Raw genomic sequence first — 22,945 nt, forward strand, 5'->3', positions numbered from 1 at the left:
AATGAAACAAAGACCCTTAACCTTAAATCTATGGGGTGAGATGAATAATTTTTTAAAACATAAAAATGAGAAAATTAAAATACTTAGAATCTGATAAGTGCTTGCAAAGAAAAGGAAAAGGTACAGGCCAGGAAGGAAAGGTTTGCAATATTTAATAGTTTAAACACAGTAGAAAAAGTTAAATTTGAGCAAAGCATTAAATAAGGCGACGGATATCTAAGTGAAGAGAGAGTCATCATGGCTAAGTCAAACACTAAGGAGGTCATGTGGCTTGAGCAGCATGAGCCAAGGGTTGGTAGCAAGTAATAAGGTTGGAGAGATAAGGGTTCAAATAGAACACTGTAATAAGTTTGTTTTTCTCTAAGTGAAATGAGGAAATATTTCAGGGTTTGGGTAGAGGAATGATATGACTTACAAGTAGCCATTCCTACTGCTGAGAGAAGACTATTAGAGTACAAGGGGGCAGCAAGAAGGTGGCAGTTATGTGGCTATTACAGTAATCCAGGCTAGAGACAATGGTGGCTCAGACCAGAAGTGATCATTGAAGTGATGGGATGTGGTCAGATTCTAGACATATTTATATCCATTATATAAGATAGAGCCATTATTATGTCCTGTCAGAGTCACTGTGCAAAATAGACAGAAAAAAAGGGACTCAAGGATTAATTTGAGCCTCAGTTTCCATGGCATTATGAAGGGCACTGGGGTCATGGGTAAAGTCTAGGGCCCATTCAAGTAGTCTAACAGGCACTCCAAAGCTGCACCCCAAGAACTACCCTGTTTCCTCGAAAATAAGACAGTGTCTTATATTAAGTTTTGCTCCCAAAGATGCACTAGGTCTTATTTTCAGGAGATGTCTTATTTTTCCATGAAGAAGAATACGGTACACATTTATTGTTAAATGAAAATAAAGGAAATTTATTACCTGTATACAGTACGGTAGTTGTCAACACAAACCAGACAAACTGAATCCTACAGTATCAAGAATTTACTCATTTATTCAATGACAATCATGTCATCATCTTCTGGAACATCATCATAACAATCCAATTCCTGAATTTCCTGGTGAATTTCTTGTGACTCCATTTCTTTCAGAATCAGTGGACCAAATCTCCCATGTTTAGCCGGGGGGGGGGGCCTTATTTTCAGGGGATGCCTTATATTTCACTCAGAAGGAAACTTGTAAGTAGGTCTTATTTTCAGAGGATGTCTTATTTTTGGGGAAACACGGTACAACTCAGATTTAAAATTAGGAGGAAAAATAAAATAAGTTCCTTCCCACTACAAAGACTGCAAACACACACATACACACACACACACACACACACACACACACACACACACAAACCATTTCTGTTTTAATCCTTGTTGCTAAGTGGACAGGAGCCCCAATAACCATGACCACAGTTAGTTTTCATACAGATTTGTAGCCTGAATTCACATTACCAGTTCAGCAAAATCTCTTCATATTGAGAATTGGGTTTAAAGTGTCTCCAAACTTAAAAAAGCACCTGTAAATTCTCTCTAGAGAAAACCATTTTCATCCTTCATCTAAAAGAAACTCACAAATGATTTTCTAGTGAGTAGCTATGGGAGAAGTGATGGTCTTTTCCCTTTCAGGAGCATGAAAAATTCATTTTTATTTACCCTTACACAGATCACAGATAAAACTTATTATATGCGTAAAAGAAATGAGGCTAGGTAAGTGAGAAAAGAAACAACAGCACAAATAGACCTACCAAGCCTTCTAATTTTAGGTTTATCAGACAGAATATAAAATAACTGTGTTTAAAGAATTAAAAGACAAGACTGAAAATACAGAGAACAAGAGGTTCTCCAGCTCCGTTTTCCCCATCAGCGGTCTAGGATCTCCTGGGGGTGGGAGTTAGGACAGCCAATACTCCTGACCTCCCTTCAGGGCCAGGAGAACCCCCCTGGGACATGGGTAAGGGTTGGAGTAGAGGAATCAGTGGCTTCTGTGAATATGGGGGTAGGGTAATCAGGTGCCTCACCCGAGGGGCAGGGAGGCCCACCCTGAACTATAGACGTGGCTGCTACGGCCTGGGATTAGTGGACGGAGAGCCTGGCGGGCCTCTCAGTGGTAGAGACTCCAGTAGGGTCGGGGTTGGGGATCCCAGAGGCCGAAGGAAGCGAGATATCAGGGACATTGCAGCGCCTGGAGGAGGACCAAGAAGCACCCTGTGAGATAGAGCACTGGAAGCCCACAGGAGGAGGGGCTGCAGACTCTCAGCCATGGGCACTGGCTGCTGCCAGCAGGCCCGAGGAGGGAGCAGCAGGTTCTCCAGCAATACCATTGAACACTTGCACTGTTGAAGGAAACTTGCCCAGGTGCGCCATGCCCCACACCCGGAACTGGAGGTGAATGAGTAGGATGAGTTCACTGGGTACCAGCACCCAGGGACGCCGAGAGCGCATGGCGAACAGCATCAGAGAATAGTAGTGGTACCTGGACACGGCTTAGGTGGAGCCCCTGCTATGTGGAGGCCACGCCAGCAGGTCACGAGTCAGGAAGCACGTCACCAAGGTCCACCTTGACACAGGATGGGGCCAGGGCTGTGGAATTAGCTTTGGAGGAGGCCAGATGTCCAGCCCTCCAGAAGTAAAGAGGCTGTGACCCAACAGAGGGACCAGACAGCATTCATGCTGACTCTTCCAACTGATCTCATCCCTCAGGGCACAAGATGACTCTTGAAGAGGATGCAGGCATCCAGAGGACAAACTCCAGACATAGGAGAAGCACAGACAGAAGGGAGAATGGAATCGTACTCAGTACTGGGCCTGCTGATGACATGGCAGAAAGGATGGGGTCCCCTCAGGAAAAGTGGAATCTGTCTCCCCTTTTTTTTTTTCAGTCTTTTTCTCTCTCTTCCCCTTTCCTACACAAAGCATACACACCCAAAATCCTATTTTTCAGACCTTTTCTCTCATACACATATGTAAACTATTCTCTCTCTCTCTCTCTCTCTCTCTCTTTCTCTTTCTTCCCTCCCCTTTTCCCTCCCCTATCCCTTAGAATACCTAGGTGGACTGCAGATGACAGTGGGTGGGTGAGAATGTCTGACTCAGATATCTACTTCAAACGGAGGTTCTGCTCCTTTAGATTCAGAATTTTTAAAAAATATATATTTTATTGATTTTTTATAGAGAGTATAGAAAATTAAAAACATTGATGAGAGAGAATCATCAATCAGCTGTCCCCTGCACACCCCCTCCTGGGGATGTGCCCGCAACCAAGGTACATGCTCTTGACCGGAATCAAACCTGGGACCTTTCAGTCCACAGGCTTATTATCTATCCACCGAGCCAAACCAGTTTCTGCAAGATTCAAAATTTTTTACTGGGATTCTTTTTTTCTTTTTTTTTAAGAAAAAGAAACCCTGAAGTTCATCTGTATTTTTTGTTTTGGTTGTTTTGTTTTGGTTGTTTTGGTTGTTTTGGTGGTGGTGGTTTGTTGATTGGTTGGTTGGTTCTTAATTTTTAATCTAATTTGGGGGAGTAGATATTTTAATACATTTGTTGAGTCTTTTCTTTTTTAATTTCTCACTTCCCCATATTATGGGTTGATAACAAAAGGGTCATGATAACAGAAAGGGGAACAAATAGAATGGGTGAAGAGGCCCATCTGGGTCTAATTCTATCCATCAGGAGGTACTTTTAGCAGGACACTAAGCCTGCACCCATAAAATCTCTTAGGTATTCTTCTTTGCTTACAAAATCCCAGGTGTTCTTTGCTTATTCAGGTAGCTTCCTGCTGTATTTGTTGTTGAGGCAGTCGGGGGCTTGCTTGGCTGGCCTATTCTCCATCTTCCCACAACCTTTGGGCAGAGCTAAACTCAGTAATTTTGAAGAAATGCCACCTTCCCCTGTAACATGTCCTTAAGTGTTTTGTTTTTTTTTTTAAACTAGTATTTACACATTGAAGGGGAAAGAATGGGGTGGGGCTTATTGCAAAATATATTAAGTAAAGGCTGGAGTGCTTGTGTATGTATTTTCCTCAATTTCCCCAGAAATTAGGTGTCTTTTTTAGCACTCCAAAATCAAGAGGATGGGGAAAAGGAAGGTTGTTAGAATTGTGATGAGTGGGGGACTGGAGGCACAGGCTGGGGGAAATTCTCTCCTCCCTAGTAAACTTGTAGTTACACAGAAAAAAGAAAAAGAAAAAGCAATTTTAAGTAAAGAAATCTATTTTCCCCTGAGAAAAAAAAATAGAACAAGAAATTGTAATGACCAAAGGAAAGTTCTAGAAATTTAAAAATAATCATTGCAATTTAAACTCAATGGATAGACTTAATACACAGCTAAAGAATTGATTATCTGACAGATATCGACATAGATATAGATATAGATATAGATATAGATATAGATGATATAGATATAGATATAGATATAGATATAGATATAGATATAGATGATATAGATATAGATGATATAGATATAGATGATATAGATATAGATATAGATATAGATATAGATATGGATATGGATATGGATATGGATATGGATATAGATGAAGAAGTTATCTAGTATGTTGCATGGAGAGTCAAAGAAATGGCAGTATGAAAAAGAGGTTCTGAAACATAAAGAACATAGAGGGAAGGTCTAATGGACCTCAAATCAATATACTAAAAGAGTTTTTAAAATCCTCACCCAAGGAAGGAGAAACAAAGATGGCGGCATAGGTGAACACCTAAACTGCTGCCTCGCACAACAATTCAAAACTACAGCTGAAAGACAGAATAGACATCATCCATAACCACAGGAAAGCTGGCTGAATGGAAATTCTACAACTGGAAGAAAAGAACAAGTCACACGGAGACTCAGAGAAGCTGCAAAAGGCTGAGGTACAGAGACACGCATGTGGAGAGGATGGGTGGCTGAGTGCCTGGCTGGCTTTCTCTAGTGGGAGAGAGACGGAAGCTCCTGACCGAACTGAACCCCAGTTCCAACTGCACTGAACCCCATACTGTCAGGAAAAGAGAGGAGCGCACAGAAACTCAGGGGAGCTGCAAAAAGCAGAGGTATGGAGGTGCACAAGTGCATGCAGAGAGGACTGCAGCAATTATCAAGGGACACTGAGACCCAGGGGCCTCATAGGGCAGAGCTGACAGGAAGCCAAGGCTGTCTGATCAGCCCTGAGACTGCCCCATCCAAGCTGAGCACAGAGCTTTTGCAACTTTGCAAGTCTTGTCTCATAAGGCTGTCTTCAGCACAGAAGTTCTCCCAGCATAGACACAGCTGATCCTCACAGCCAATTGGCCTGGAGGTTAATTCCTCCCAGTGATACCAACAATCAAGACTTAACTACAACAAGGCTGTATACATAGTCCACAAAGGGGAGCACCAAGAGTGTGCACCTCAGGTAACTGAGGAGGCTGAACCACTGGGCCATACAGGACACCTAGCACACAAAGCTACTCTACCAACTCAGGGAAGCAGCCAAAATGCGAAGACACAGAAACAGATCACAAACTAAAGAAATGGAGAAAAGTAAAAAACTGGATATAGAGTTCAAAACCATGGTTATAAGGTTTTTCAAGAATTTCCTAGAAAAGGCCAATAAATTTAGCGAGACCCTCGAGGATATGAAAAAGGACCAACTAGAAATTAAACATACACTGACTGAAATTAAAAACAAAACAAAAAACATTATACAGAGACCTAACAACAGACTATAAGAACATAAGAATCAAGTCAAAGATCTGAAATACAAAAAAGCAAAAAACATTCAACCAGAAAAGCAAAAGGAAAAAAGAATCCAAAAATTTGAAGATAGTGTAAGGAGCCCCTAGGACAACTTCAAGCATACCAACATCCGAATTATAGGGGTGCCAAAAGAAGAGAGAGAGCAAGATACTGAAAACCTATTTGAAGAAATAATGACAGAAAACTTCCCCCACCTGGTGAAAGAAATAGACTTACAAGTCCAGTAAGCATACAGAACCCCAAAGAAGAGGAATCCAAAGAGGATCACACTAAGACACATCATAATTAAAATGCCAAGGACAAAGACAAAGAGAGAATATTAAAAGCAGCAAGAGAAAAACAGTTAGTTACCTACAAGGGAGCACCCATACGATTGTCAGCTGATTTATCAACAGAAACTATGCAGACCAGAAGGGAGTAGCAAGAAATATACAAAGTGATGAATAGCAAGAACCTACAACCAAGATTATTACACCCAGCAAAGTTATCATTTAGAATTGAAGGTCAGATAAAGAGTTTCACAGTAAGAAAAAGCTAAAGGAGTTCATCACCACCAAACCATCATTATATGAAATGCTGAAAGGTATTCTTTAAGAAGAGGAAGAAGAATAAAAAAGTAAAGATAAAAATTATGAACAACAAATACATATCTATCAACAAATGAATCTAAAAATCAAGTGAATTGTCGAAACCAGTTTGGCTCAGTGGTAGAGCGTCAGTCTGCGGACTGAAGGGTCGCAGGTTTGATTCCGGTCAAGGGCATGTACCTTGGTTGTGGGCATATCCCCAGTAGGGGGTGTGCAAGAGGCAGCTGGTCGATGTTTCTCTCTCATCGACATTTCTAGGTCTCTATCTCTCTCTCTTCCTCTCTGTAAAAAAATCAATAAAATATATATTTTTTAAAATAAATAAAATAAAAATCAAGTGCATTAAAAATCTGAGGAACAGAATAAACTGGTGAAATTATAATAGAATCAGAGGCATACAAAGCGAGTGGACTGACAATTCTCAGGGAGAAAGGGGTATGGGGGTGCAGGAAGAGACTGGACAAAAATCATACACCTATGGATGAGGACAGTGGGGGGGAAGTACGGGCAGAAGGTGGTGTGGGAACCGTTGGAGGGGAACTATGGGGGGGGAGAGAAACAATCGCAATAATCTGAATAATAAAAATTTATTAAATTATATATACATATATTTAATTTAATAAATCACATATATGATTTATTTATATATATTTATAAATATATATTTAATTTACATATATATTTAATTTAATAAATTTATATATATATATATATATATATATAAAGGAAACAGGGACAAAGCAGTGACAATATTTGAAAGGATTACAGCTGTAGATTTGTCAGGATTAATGAAAGAACTTATGCATAAATTAAAAAGCTTAATAAATTTCAAGCAAAAAAATCTACACCAAGATACATTATAATGAAAGTATGAACACAAAAGCATGAATAAAACATAAAAGACATTTAAAATCTCATCACTCAATTAAAAAAAAATAATCTTGCCAACTTTAGATACTCCTTGCTAACATTTTGAGGCTTTTTCTTTTAGATATTTTCTAAGTGTAAGCATATAAAAAACTAGGATCAGACTTTGTATTTATTATGATACTTTTAATTTAATATATTATAAACATTTCTGCATGTTATGATTGTCTTTAAAATCATAATTTTAAAGCTCCATAATGGTCCACCATGTAAATATACAACAATTTCTTTAAGCTAGGGGTATCGAACTCAATCAGAGAAGGGGCCAAAATCTAAAATCCAGCCTAAATCGCGGGCCGAATGGTTTACTGAACAGTCATAAACTGTCATTGTGATGGAAACGCAGCGGAGTGCAGTGATGACAGCGCGGTGCGGGCCACATTGCAAGGCCTGGCGGGACGGATTTGGCCCGCGGGCCTTGTGTTTGACACATGTGCTTTAATCAGTATTCAATTGGACATATATTTCCAATTTGGGGATGTCTATACCAATAAAAGGGTCACTACACCCTCACGATAACAACTGAACAGCAGTCTGAATGGGGCGACAAGGCTGGCGGGGGGTTCGTGAGGGAAGACCAAATGACTGACCAGCAGGCTGTGTGGGATGGTCAGGCCGGCAGGTGTGACAGTGAGAGACGACCAGCCTGGCAAGGGGGCAGTGAGAGACAGCCAGGCTGGTTGGGGGCAGTAGTGAGAGGCAATCAGGCTAGCAGGGGGGCAATTAGGGGTGACCAGGCTGGTAGGGAGGAAGTTGGGGTGACCAGGCCGGCAGGGGAGGGGGCAGTTAGGGGCAATCAGGCAGGCAGGCAGGTGAGCAGTCAGACATCCCCTGAGGGTCCCGGATTGGAGGGGTCCAGGCTGGGCTGAGGGGACCCTCCTGCCCCCGTGCACAAATTTCATGCACCGGGCCCTTAGTTTTAAATAATGCTTGTTGTGCATACATCTTTCCCACATTTCTGATTGCTTTAGGACAAATTTCTAAAAGTGGAATTATTGAGTAAAAGGATAAACTCCATTCAGACTTTTCTATGCATATTGCCAAGCTGCTTCCCAAAAAGATTATATTGATTTAGAACCCTATTCACAGCCCAGCAACACATGTCTCACTACTTGGAAGGACTTCTCACTTCTCTTTACTCCAGTCAATGCATGATAGTTTGGTGGACTTTCTGACCAAATGTTAGCTAACTCTCATTTTTGCATCTATCCCAAAACAAGACTCGGGTGCTCACAAACTATCAGAAGAGCATCGTGTCACATCCAACTAAAGTAAAGAAGTTTATTTTCAGCTATTTTCCAGCTTAGCCTCCCTGTTTTCCAAAATGGCTGTGCTTCATTTGCTTGAACAAAACATGTTTAAAGCACTGTCATCGATTCTGTGCCTCCAAGAGCCGGCGATGTGTTTTCTAATACACAGTACTCTGAGCTCAGACCGTGCAGCCATGAAAGGGCAGTGAGCACGCGCGCCGGCTCTAATTGCAGCCTCTAATCTGGCTTTCACTCCACTCTCCTGTGTGCCCTACTTGCCCTGCTTACTGCAGCACTCTGATTGTGCCAGCTCAACGGGCCAGAGACATGTGCCCAGTCCAGCTCAACAGCCACATGAATAGACACTATCTGGAATCCAGCCAAAGCCACTGGATGGAAAATTCTGACTTCCAAAAAGTATTCCTGATGCTTTTGAAAAGCATCACACTTTGCCCAGGCTGAAAAAGGTCCATGGGTGGCCAGCACTCAAACCCAGGTTTTCTCAAGCTTTCTGTAAAGAACTGGACAATAATTAATTTAGATTTTGCAAGCCACATAGTGTCTGATGCAGCTACTCAATTCTGCCATCATCTCTGGAAAGCAGTCATAGGCAACATGTGAGCCAGAAAAGCTTTAACCCAAAAAAGGTCAGGACAGGTCTTGACTGCCAATCCCTATTTACAATCCAACAGTGAACTCTAAAGTCCCTTTCATCTCTGAAATTCTTTAAATCAGTCACTAGGCTAAGGCGTGTGGGGCATTTTGGATTTAGGTTGTCCAACATTGGCTGATGTTTGGAAAGAATAGGAGGAAAGGGAATTCTGCTAACTTCCACATGCAAACAGATTTAGCCAGTAAGACCCACCATTCTGAGAAGGTTAAATGTAACAGGATTTTCTCCCTTTCTCTTTTGGCATAGGTGTTAACTATGAGTTTTGTTTCATTTTTTAACTCAATTCCTGTTAAATTTCCTCTATCAGGGGTAAACCTTCCAGTTCTACAATGTATTGAATCTGTTCCTAGACTGTATTGTGACAAGAGGCAACCAATGTTGCCTTCTCAGGATAGAGAAGAACCAGTGGGTGCCAAGATCCACTGCTCCATGGACTCTTCTAAGGAGTAGGAGCCAAAACGCATTGCCCTCTGACGAAAGAAGTGCTTACTTCAGGCTAGCCTTGAAAAGGAAATGAACATCCCACCTCCTCTCCCTTCCATCAGCAAATTCTCAAAAGGAGGCAATGTTACTTTATCAAAAGTAAAAAGGTTTTAACTCAACACCTTCATTTCCCCCAATGCATCTGGCACTACAGACCTGTCCCTTTTTTCAGCCCCTACTCCTACCCCACAGGAATATATTTGCTGACCATCTACTGTAGCTTCTGGTTGTGCCCTATTTTTTTCATCTTTCTCTTTTGAAATGTGGTCATACCCAAAATTTCCGCACTTTATTCTTTTCCTTTTAAGTTCTCCTTCTGAGATCTCATCCATTCTAAGTCTGTATTTCTTTGTGATCAAACTCCAGTCTCTCTCCACCTTACCCTTTAGCTTCATTATTACACCTGAATCCCAAACTCACCATGTCTAAAGGTATTGAGGATCTGCCTAGAACTAGGTATTTCCCCCTACTCGTCCTCTTTCAGTGTGACATCTCTCAGCATCCCAAACTCAGATCCTCACAATAACCATTCATATTTTCCTCTCCTTCAGTTCCAAAGTGTACCCATCCTTTTGCCCGTTCTTCTGCCTAGTAACCCTCACTTCCTATTTCTGACACCACTCCCTGGCCATTAAACTGTGTTCTCTGCCTACAGACTGGCTCAGGGTCAGATCTTGAACAAAACCACTCAAATTAATAGTTTAAAACTCTGTTTTGAAGTCACTCATCTATTTTAAAACTATCTATGGCTTTCCATGTAAACAAAGCTTTAAGGCTTAAAGTTTAAGCCCTCCATAATCCATGCTGTTGGCTACTCCAAGGCCATTTCCCCATGTGAACTCTGTGACTCAAAGAATGTGGACCACTCATTGCTCTAACATGCCTGATGGGTCCCTTCTTCAGTGACTTTGCTTTTGTCCATCTCTGATATATACAATGTTTTTGGTCTTTCCCTATCCATTTCTCAACCCCAATTAAAAATCCACTACCTTCATACTATCTCCCCTAGTCACTGTGGCCCAAAATAGTTCCTTTATCCTGCAGACCCCATGAGACTTAGTTTGTGTCCCTCCCATCTCACATGGCACCCAAGGTTGGGGGCAGGAACTGACTGTTCTAGAATATTTCTCATACAATGCCTTGACCACTGCAGGTATCCAGTTCATATCAGTCAACTGAATAAGGATGAATGACAAGAGCTATTGTTCTTACCATTCCTGAAGAAAAGAATCACCAAAGTCTTGATGGGTTGCTTTTTTGTATGCTTTTATCCATTTCACAGACTAGTCTAGGCATGTGTTTCATTAGTGGGTATTAATAAATATGTTAATCTTAACAACAGCAATAGGTAAAACAGAATGGCCACCACTTCCTAATAACCTTACGGTGTAAAACATTTTTAAGGGTATCATGGTAAACTACAAAAACATTTCATATATTTAAAACTCCTCTAAGAAACTATATAAAAACCTCAATGTTATTCACCAATGAAAAGGTAGAATGTACATATAATTATATTTACATATAAATAATATGAACATATGGGTAAGGACCCCATGGGATAATTTTTAATGTACTATGAGGGTGAAATACCAGATATATTTGTTGTTTTAAAATGTTTCCTTTGAGATGGAAGAGAATGACAGCCAAATAGGCAGACATGTTGTGCACCTCATCCCAGGGCCAGACCGGTAATACAAAGCTTTGGAGCCCTCCATAATCCACCTGGAGTTAAAAAAGTAGGCCAAGCTGAGGAGGCAACTTATAGCAAGGAAGACAAAAAATGCCTGGAGAACAGTAGGAAGGGTGGCTCAAGAGGGGCAGCAGGCCAGCAGGCCAGCAGGCCAAGAGGGAGCTGGAGGAAGCTGCTTTATGGGAGCATCAGTTTCCTCAGAAAAAATAGAAGCTGGGGCCAGGCTGAGCACTAGAGCCATGTCCCATGAGGCAGACATAGCATCCAAGTGTGAAAAGGAAAAGACGCAGGACTGCTGGCTGCTGGGGAGTCTGGACCTGAGACCACAGCCAGAAAGGGCTGCACCACAAAAAGCAGCACCATGAGGGGAAAGCAGCGAGGCACTGGAGGGAGAGAAAGCTACGGTTTCATTATTGTTTTTGTTTTGTTTTGTCTTGTCTTTGTTTTTATACTCCAAGCCCAGAACATGGGACTTTTCTATTGCAATCACTCACCCAAGACTTTGCAGGGAGGAGACACAGACTTGAGATGCCTGGGGAGAGGCTGGGGAGGGAAGCAGGGCAGGGAGACGTGGCCAGGAGTCCTTCATTGGGACATTCTTAGGCTTCTAAACCTAAGCGGCCCCAGAGAAGCCAGCTCCTCCCAGTAGCTTCAGGGCAGGTGATACAGCCTACCACATCTTGTATTTTGAGCTTTACAGAGGGAACAAAGGCAGAGACCAAGCTTACGTTCAGAATAGTTTCAAGAAATCCTCAGTGACGGGATTGGAAGAGGGGTCATCCTCCCCGCTTATTCTGGTTACGAGACTGATAAAAACTCCATTGGTCTCCATACAGGAGCTGTCCAACCAAGGCAGAGTAATATTTGGGTCACTCACGGAGGAGTAGCTCTAGGACAGGAAAAAACACCCACCATATTCCCTGAAAGTGAAACAGCACCAACCCTGCCTAAAGCCCTGTCAGAAACAGACACTTGAGTGGCTAAGATTGGCAGCTGGCAGACGGGCAAAGAGGGCAGATTGGCCCCGCCTGCTTGCAGCCAAGGCCTGTGGAGACAGACAAGCAGTGGACCTGTGGATCACTTGGAACCTCAAGCAGGTTGCTAAAAGCAAAAGGCAGTGCCTACAGCATCTAAGTGTGTGTGTGTGTGTGTGTAGTATATATATACACACATACATACACACTAGAGGCCCAGTGCAGTTGTGCATTGGGGGAAGGGGATCCACTCAGCCTGGCCTACATCGTCTCCAATCCAGGATCCCTCTCGCAGTCTGGAACCACTGGCTCCTAACCACTCACCTGCCAGCCTGCCTGATGCCCCTAACTGCTTCCCTGCTGGCCTGATGGCCCTAACTATTCTCCTCTGCCAGCCTGATCCCCCTAACTGCTCTTTCCTCCTGGCTTGATCTCTCTGACAATTTGCATATTCCTCTATTATTAGTATAGATTTTTATAAGGGGGAAATAATTTATTAGGGTTCTAGTAATATTTTCATAACAGAACAATATCAAAATAGGTTTGTTTGTAATATATGCTTATGAATACCCCTGATAATATAAAGAAATACAGAGGATTTTTGGAAACCACCAAGATTTCACAGGGTAGCGCCCAGTCTGCTTTGTAGGCAGCAGGAGAGAGACTACTGTATGGCATGTTTTCTCCAGGAAGCCCTGTGAGCACCACAGTTCTGAAATTCTAACATGCTAGTGCCAGCAGAATTGTGAATGACATTTACACTATATTTATTAGTAAAATTCCTATCAAAGTTTGGTTTCCTCAATCCTGCCATCAGCCAATCTCCCTGCCTATAACATGCCATGAAACCATCAATCTGGCCACTTCAGAGGTTGGGTCCAGAGGAAACAAGTTGTGAGATCCCCTGTAAGCTCTGATTAAGCTTCAGAAAGGAGAAGTGTGGGAGAAGGAGCGACCAGGCTTGAGGAAGCTTTGACCCAAAGCACCACGATCAGAGGGGTGAGGGGACCTAGAGAGGTTTTAGCTGCAGGAAGATGTCCCCAAAGCTGGAAGACAAAAGCTCTGTGGCAGAGTAGGCACATGCAGGAGTTAAAGACCAAAAGATTAGAAAAGAAACTATTTTACTTTTTCTTTTTTTTCTTTCTTTTTTTTTTAATATATTTTATTGATTTTTACAGAGAGGAAGGGAGAGAGACAGAGAGCTAGAAATGTCGATGAGAGAGAAACATCGACCAGCTGCCTCCTGCACACCCCCACTGGGGATGTGCCCACAACCAACGCACAACGCCCCTGACCAGAATCGAACCTGGAACCCTTCAGTCTGCAGACCGATGCTCTACCACTGAGCCAAACCGGCTTCGGCTATTTTACTTTTTCAAAACCAAATCAAACTTCTTAAAACTTATAAGCAAATAACCCTGGATAGAGAGGGGGTGTCTTAGGAGCCGAAATCTGTGGAACGAGTTGGTTTTAGCTGAGTCAGAAAGAATGCTGGTTGTGAACACTGTGGCTACTGCAGTGAAGGAGAGTGAAAGAAGCTCAAGGTCAGAGGAGGAGGCCTCTCCACAGAGAGGATGGAAGAGGAGCAAATGTGAAACATATTCCTGGAAGTGGCATTTCCATCGCCTGGCTGAGGAGCCATACTCTGCTTTAGCTGCATAATGCTGCAGCCCATCCACTCTTCTTCTCTTTTTTTGACGGAAATTCTTTAAAGAACTGCTGGATGTGCTCTCTTTACAACTGTACCTTTATCAGCAAATCTCTTTAGATGGTCTTTACGTTCAGTCTTTAAGTCATAATGTTCACAAGTGAGTTCTACTTGCTGGACTCTGTTCATGCTGTTAAGGGTATCAGTTAAAGGATCTGTCCTGTCAGCCACCTGGTCAACCTTGCCTTTGTTTTCATCAGCCAGAACTGTGTCATATTCATCTGTCAGGAACAGGGCATCTAGGTTGCCATCCGTTTTCACACAGACTTTGCAGGTATATAACTTGCTACTCTAGTTCAGGGGCCAAAATGTGGTAGTGTCTTTCTCTATAAAATGCTTAGCTTTAAGCTCCTGAAGTTTTCAGCCAGACTGTGATTCTGTATTGAGATGTTGATTCTTAACCACTGTCTGGAAATTAGATTCAGAACTAGAGTTGGCACATGGTTTATTAATCTGTTCTGTTTTAACTGCTTGGCAGCATCCTTTGCATGTTCTGGAACATCTTCCTTGAGGGGACTATCATGACAATCTCCATTATCAGGTTTGGTAACTTTCTCATCACCTATTCCATCAACATTCAGTGCCAATCCATCATCTTCAACAGATACTTTGATTTCTACCAATTGTGCAGCATCAGTCCACAAGAAAGAGCAATGCTTCATAAGGCCTAGCATCCCATCTCTTGGAAATCCCCACTCTCAGGGGGAATGGCACCAAGATGCCTTCCATGGAACCATTCTTCACAGACTACGCACTGGATCATCTCATCTGGAATCTCATTTTCAGGATTAGGATTAGGATAAGATCTCTTACAAATGCAATACAATCCAAAAAAGCTGTCATTGTATGTATTGCCAGAATTTATCTTTGCTTTGTCAGGAAATAATTTGCATTCCAAAATTTTTAACTTGCTGTTTCCACAATCACAATGAAAATTTCTTTTTGTATATAGCTCACAGAGTTTCTGACTTCCATAACGTTCATAACTGCAAGCTAGGCAAATTCCTACTGGTTCTTCTTCCTTTGGGGTGCAGGTACCACAGGCATATAGTGTGTGTGTGTTTTTGTTTTTGTTTTTTTTTTGTTTTTTTTTTACTGGGCCCTGAAAGTAGTACTTCTTCTTGGAGTCACTGCCACCCAGGATGGCACATGCCTCATTCTCCAACTCCTTGTCTTCCTCCAGTACGTAGACCAGCAACACCACAGGCTGCTGCTCTGACTGCCATCTGGCAGGAGCTTGAGCTCCGGCCATCCTCAGCTGTCCTGACCACAGCTCTGTGTTGGTGGAGGTGGGACTTATTTATAATTATTTATTATTATTATTATTATCATTATTATTATTATTATTTTGCACTTTTCTCTTCCTCTCTTTTTTCCTCCAGTTTTTCTTCTCCTTTCTCCTTTTTAGTTTTTCTCTTTCCTTTCTTTTTTTCTCATTTTTAAAAGTGATCTTCTTTATCTGTTTTATTGATGTGTTACATATTATTCTAGTCTTTTTTTGTTTATTCGTATATCTAATTTCTCCCTGCTCCTATTCCATTTCCCCTTCTCTTTTCTATTTATTCACTAATCAATCTTTTTATTCTCTCTCTCTTCTCTTGCTCATTTCTTCTCCTACTTTTTTTTTAAGACTTGTTTCTCTTTCTAAATATAGGTCTATAGCTCTCTATTCTTCTTTTCAAAAAAATTCTTTTCTTGTCTTCTCATTTCTTATCTTTCTCATCTATTATAAACCATGGTCCTTCCCCTATTCCTCCAATTCCTTACCTAATTTTCTTTATTTAATCTCTGCATCTGCAGATTCAGCCCCCCACCTTTGCAAGGTGTTTTTTTGTTTGTTTGTTTGTTTGTTTGTTTGTACCCTTTGGTTTATTTGATTGTTTTATTCTGTTTTCTCCACATATTCTTTCTTTCTTTTTCTCTAGCATTCTTGCTGTTTTCTCTTTCCTAATTCTCTTTTCTCTAGTGGTCACTTTTTTGAGATTATAGGTGTATTGTATACATTTGTATTCTCTTCTTTCTGTGTCATATCTTGTCATGTTTTATTTTGTGCTATTCATCCAGCAACTCCACAACAGCTGGCATGATATGGTAGGGAGAGAGCCACATAATCAGACACCCTGAGAGGAGACTCCATCCATGAATGGGAAAATAACATTCAAGACCCAACAACATCAGGAGAACCCAAATATTTCAAATAGGAAGCATCCATAGAACACCCAGCCCAGGAGACCTGAGAGACTGCACCACTGGGTTCCACAGCACATCTACTACATAAGACCAATCCAAAAAATTTGGGTGGCATTGCAGTTTGATCTAATCCATAGAAAAGAATTCAAAGGAAGAGCAAAAATGGGAAGACAAAGAAACAACCTCCAAATGAAAGGAAAGGCGGAATCACCAGAAAAAGAATTAAGTGAAATGGAGACAAGTAATTTGTCAGGGAATGAATTCAGAGTAATGGTTATAAGGGTGCTCTAATATCTGGGGAGTAAATACATACAACTCAATGAGAATTATAAGGAGATAAATGGAAAATACGCCAACATAAGTAAGAATTTAGAGGAAATGAAGAATGACATAGATGAAATAAATAACACAATGGAAGGTTTCAACAGTAGACTAGAAGCTGAAGGATGAATCAGCAAGTTAGAAGACATGGTAGAAAAAAACACCCAAGCAGAGCAGCAACTGGAAAAAAATTTAAAAGCAGGAGGAGAGTCAAAGGGAGCTTAAGGACAACATGAAATGAAACAACATCCACAAAATAGGAGTGCCAGAAAGAGAGGAAGGAATAAAAAACCTGTTTGAAGAAATAATGACAGAAAACGTACCTCACTTTAAGAAGAAAAAAAATCACACAAGTCCAAGAAGCACAGAGAGTCCCAATCAAGATAAACAAAAAAGACTAACACCAAGACATATCATAATTAAATTGTCAAATATAAAAGACAAAGAAAAAATTTTAAAAAAATATATTTTATTGATTTTTTTAGAGAAAGGGAGAGAGATAGAGAGCTAGAAACGTCGATGAGAGAGAAACATTGACCAGCTGCCTCTTGCACGCCCCCTTCCGGGGATGTGCCCACAACCAACGTACATGCCCTTGACCGGAATCGAACCCGGGACCTTTCAGTCCGCAGACCGACACTCTACCGCTGAGCCAAACCAGTTTTGGCCAAAGAAATAATTTTAAATGCTGCCAGAGAGAGACAGAAAGTTACTTACAAGGTATCTCAAATTAGATAATAAACTGATTTCTCAAAAAAATATATTAAAAAAAAGAGTTAATATCCATAATATATAAGGAACTCATACAGATTAACAAAAGGAAGACAAACAATCCAATTAAAAAATGGGCAAAGGACCTAAATAGACACTTCTCCAAAGTGGACACATAAATGGCCAAGAGACATATGAAAAAATGCTCAAAGTCACTAATCATAAGAGAGATGCAAATTAAAATGACAATGAGGTATTACCTCAAACCTGTCAAAATTGCTATCATAAACAAAACAAATGACAAATGCTTACGAAAATATGGAGAAAAGAGAACCCTTGTTCTGGTTGGAATGTAGTTTGGTGCACTATTATGAAAAACAGTATGGAGATTTCTCAAAAGAATAAATATGGAATTGCCATTTGGCCCAGTGATCCCACTTCTGGAAATATATCCTAAGAAACCCAAAATAGCAATGAGAAAGAATGTATGCACTCGTATGTTCATACCAGCACAATTTACAATAGCTAAGACTAAGAAACAGCCCAAGTGCCTATCAGAAGTTGAGTGGATAAAAAATAAATAAATAAATAAATAAATAAATAAATAAAATAAATTTAAAAAAACCATGCACATTTACACAATGGTATACGATGCAGCAATAAAAAGGAAAGAACTCTTACCACTTGCAACAGTATGGATGGACCTGGAGAGTATTATACTGAGGGAAATAATACAGACAGAGAAAGATAAGTATCACATGATCTCACTCATATGTGGAATCTAATGAACTAAATAAACTGATGATCAAAAATAGTCCCAGAGACACAGAAGTATGAACAGACTGTTGAACCTCAGAGGGAAGGCAAGAGAGGTTGGGTGAGAAGAGTCAACCAATGAACTTGTATGCATATATGCATAACCCATGGACACAGACAATAGAATTGTGAAGCCCTGAGGTGGGCAGGGGGAGAAAGTGGGCTGGAAGAAGTTAATGGGGGGGAAAAGGAGGATCTATGTAATATTTTCAACAATAAAGATTTTTTTTGTAATGTTTCCCTTGTGGTTACAATTTAATAATTTTATTTATTTATTTATTTATTTATTTATTTATTTATTACCATTTTTACAACATAATCTGACCCCAAAAGTTTAAAAACCTAAAGTAGAATATTTTACTATGGCCATTTGACTCAGTGGATAGTGTTGGCCTGTGGACTCAGACTCAAAGGTTCTGGGTTCAATTCCAGTCAAGAGCACAGGCCCAGGTTGCAGGCTCAATCCCCACTTGGGAGCTTGCCGATCAATGGTTCTCTCTCATTATTGATATTTCTATCTCTCTCTTCTTCTCCCTTCCTCTCTGAAATCAATAAAAAATGAAAAACTTTAAAAAATAAATTTAAAGCCAAAACCAGTTTGGCTCGGTGGACAGAGCATTGGCCTGCGGACTGAAAGGTCCCAGGATCGATTCTGGTCAAGGGCATATACATTGCGGGCACATCCCCGGTAGGGGGTGTTCAGGAGACAGCTGGTCGATGTTTCTTTCTCATGGATGTTTCTAGCTCTCTATCCATCTCCCTTCCTCTCTGTAAAAAATCAATAAAATATATATTTAATATAAATAAATAAATTTAAAAATAAAGTAGAGGAGGGAAGATGGTGGCCAGCAGGATGGAGGTGAGGGAGAAGTGAGTGAGTGAGGGGATGAAAGGAGAGTGTGTGGATGTGTGTGGTGAGTATGTGAGTGAGTGAGGGACAGTTAAATCCCTGTAGGAGCAGCAGGGGCTGGCAGACCAGGCTCTCTTGGACAGGGAGAGACTACCACCATTGCAGGCACTTCCTGGACTGCGGGACTCTAGCACAGAGCCCACACCATCTTGAAGGGGAGAACAACCTTTTTTTAGGACCTCATCAGCACCACCAACTAGACAGGCCCTGAAACTGCCCTGTGACCCAGTAGCCACCCCAGCCAAAATCCTGCTGCCCCACCTGCAGACCCACGGACTCTGGGACCTCCACCTCCAAAGGTGCACTGCTCGGCAGTGGTAAGTGCATCTTCTTCCTCCCCAGCACTAAAACTTGGGACACCACATTAGTGGGTTCCAAGTGTGCAGGAATCCAGGGCACACCACGCCTTAGGCAGCGCCTGGGAGCCACTGGGAGCCCCCTCTGGGTGTGATTCTGTACAGACAAGGAAGTGCTGCCCCACAGTAGAAATTCTGAACTCCCTCTTCCTGAATAACTGTCCACGGACACCCCAGCTGTGCAACTTCAGTGCCAGGGCCCCTCAGAGTGTGTCAGAGCTCTGCGCAGGCAAAGGAACCTCCACTCTTGCGCATTTCCAATGAGCAGACCTCCTGAGCCATCTATCCAAAGTGCACTATGGGGAAAAGCTGTGAGACTCTGCTGGATGTGATTCTGCACAGACAAGGGTGAACTGCCCCGCAGTAGAAATTCTGAATTCCCTCTTCCTGAATAACTGCCCACACCACCCCAGCTGCTCAACCTCAGTGCCAGGGCACCTCAGAGTGCATCACCTCCACAGGTGAGCATTTCCAAGAGGCAGGCACCCTGAGCCCATCTATACACAGAGCACTCTTGGGAGCCACTGTGAGGTCTCCTATGTGTGATCTTGGACACACAGGGGTGCACTCTCCCCCGGCAGTAGAAATTCTGAATTCACTCATCCTGGAAATCTGCCCACAGATGCCTCAATTACGTGGCTACACTTCCAGGGCCCATCAGAAGGCTTCAGTGTGCCTCGCTGGCAAACATACGCAGGTACCTCTGTGAACTGCCACTGGGAGCATGCACCTATCCACCACAGGTGCAGCAGCAGAAGCTGAGTCTGTCCACCCCACAACTACAGAACTCCAGACACCACAGTCATGCCTTTCCAGAGCACAGGCCCCATGAGCCACATTACCCCAACATACAGTTCCTGGGTACCACTGTGAGTCCCCACTGGGCATGCGTGATTTCAATCAAGGGTGCAAGACAGCAAAAATTGGCACACACCCTTCCATGGCTGCTGACTTCTAGACACCACAGTTGTGCCTCTCCAGCTCACAGGCCAACATCGAGAACCCAAACAGCTCAAATAGGGAACTACACTAGATTTCCAAGCCAAGGAGACCTTAGAGATTACACCAGTAGCACCATCCCCAAAAGAACCTGGGTAGCAAAGCAATTGGATCTACAATTAAAACATTACAGGAAAAATGGGAAGACAAAAAAGCAATCCCCAAAGGAAAGAAAAAGAGTAATAACCAGAAAGAGAGTTAAATGAAATTGAGGCTAGCAACATACCAGAAAAAGAATTCAAAGTAATGGTTATAAGGGTGCTCAAACGGCTGGATGACAAATACACACAACACAATGAGAATTATAGGAACTGAATGAGAATTTTGCCAACATAAAAAGGAACCAAGAGGAGATGAAATTTACAAAGTGATGCAAAGCAAGGAACTGAACCCAAGAATACTATACCCAGCAAGGCTATCATTTAAAATTGAAGGTGTTATCAGGAGCTTCATAGCAAAAAAAGGCTAAGAGTTTATTATTACCAAGCCAGCAATGCAATAAATGCTAAAGGGACTACTGTAAAAAGAAGAAAGAGAAAGGCAAGAAGAACCACGAACACTAAGAAAAAATATGACAACAAACATGTACTTATCAATAATAACATTAAATGTAAATGGATTAAATGCATCAATCAAAAGACATAGGGTAGCTGAATGGATTAAAAAAAAAGAAAGCATGACCCTTATATTTGTTGTCTGAAAGCGACCCACCCCAACAAAGGATTCACACAGACAGAGAGTGAAGAGATGGAAATAAGGCAAATGGAAATAAGAAAAAAAGCTAAGAAAGCAATATCTATATCTGATAAAAATAGACCTCAAAGTAAAGGCCATAACAAGAGTTAAGAAGGCCCCTACCTAATACTAAGGGAGCAATTCAACAAGAAGATATAACTCTGATAAACATATATGGACCCAATATAGGAGCACCCAAATACATGAAACAACTTCTGGAATACAACAAGGGAGAGATTGATAACAATACAGTCATAGTAGGGGACTTTAATACCCCACTAACACCACTGGATAAATCAACTAAAAAAAAAATAGCAAAGAATCAGGAATCCTAAATAACACACTAGATCAGATAGACTTAATTCACATATTCAGAATATTTCACCCCAAAGCCAGAGAATATACATTGTAAATGGGTCATTTTTTGCACATGTATCATTTCAAAGATAGCCCATATGTTGGGAAACAGACAAAGTCTCTTCAAATTCAAGAAGATAGAAATCATATCAAGCATCTTCTCAGATCACAATGGCATAAAACTGGAAATAAACTACAATAAAAACAATAAACAGCCGAATCTGGTTTGGCTCAGTGGATAGAGTGTCAGTCTATGGATTGAAAGTTCCCAGGTTCAATTTCGGTCAAGGGCATGTACCTTGGTTGTGGGCACATCCCTGGCAGGGGGTGTGCAAGAGGCAGCTGGTCAATGTTTCTCTCTCATCGATGTTTGTAGCTCTCTATCCCTCTTCATTCCTCTCTGTAAAAAATCAATAAAATATATTTTTAAGAAAACAATAAACAAAATAAAACACCTGGAGGCTAAATAGCATGCTATTAAACAATGACAGGGTTACCAGAGAGATCAAATAATACAAAACATCATGGCAACAAACAAAAATGAAAACACAACAATCCAAAATCTATGGGACACAGCGAAAGCAGTCTTGAGAGGCAAGTTCATAGCTCTACAAGCCTACTGCAAAAAAAAAACAAAACAAGAAACAATGGTAATAAATTATCTAAACCTACAACTCAAAGAGTTAGAAAGAGAGCAATAAGAAAAGTCCAGTATAGGCAGAAGGAAGGAAAAGAATAAAGATCAGAGCAGAGATAAACAACATAGAGACAAAAAATAAATAATAAAAACAATACAAAAGATCAATAAAACCTTACCTTTGAAAGGATAAATAAGATCATTGAACCTCTTGCCAGGCTCACCAAGAAGCAAAGAGAGATGACCCAAATAAACAAAATCAGAAATGACAGAGATGAAGTAATAACCGATCCCACAGAAATACAAATGATTATGAAAAAATACTATAAACAACTCTATTCCAACAAACTGGACAACCTGGATAAAATGGACATATTCCTAGAAAAATAAAACCTTCCAAAACTCAATCAGAAAGAATCTAAAAATCTCAATAGGTCACAAACTATAGAAGAAATTGAAGCAGTCATTTAAAAGTTTCCAGAAGAAGAAAAAAAAAAAAAAGAAAAAAAAAAGCAGCCCAGGGTCAGATGGCTTCACTGGAGAATATTACCAAATATTAAAGGAAGAACTAAAACTTGTCCTCCTCAGACTATTCCAAAAAATTCAAGAGGAAGGAACACATCCAAACTCCTTCTATGAAGCCAGCATTACCCTACTACCAAAACCAGATAAAGACACCACAATGAAAGAGAATTACAGGCCAATATCCCTCATGAACATAGATGCCTAAATCCTCAACAAACAAATCAGATCCAGCAGTACATCAGAAAAATTATACAGCATGACCAAGTAGGATTTATCCTGGGGATGCAAGGATGGTACAATATTCGCAAATTGATAAGCATGATATATCACATAAACAAATTGAAAGATAAAAATCACATAGTCATATCA

General features: G+C 41.1%; 1 pseudogene; it reads right to left on the reverse strand.

The window, feature by feature from the left end:
* Positions 1-13,678: 13,678 nt before the first annotated feature.
* LOC118729577 lies at positions 13,679-15,271 on the reverse strand (annotated as a pseudogene).
* Between the last annotated feature and the right edge of the window lie 7,674 nt (positions 15,272-22,945).

The sequence above is a fragment of the Pipistrellus kuhlii genome, unplaced genomic scaffold, assembly GCF_014108245.1.
Source record: "Pipistrellus kuhlii isolate mPipKuh1 unplaced genomic scaffold, mPipKuh1.p scaffold_m20_p_3, whole genome shotgun sequence".
Taxonomy (NCBI): domain Eukaryota; kingdom Metazoa; phylum Chordata; class Mammalia; order Chiroptera; family Vespertilionidae; genus Pipistrellus; species Pipistrellus kuhlii.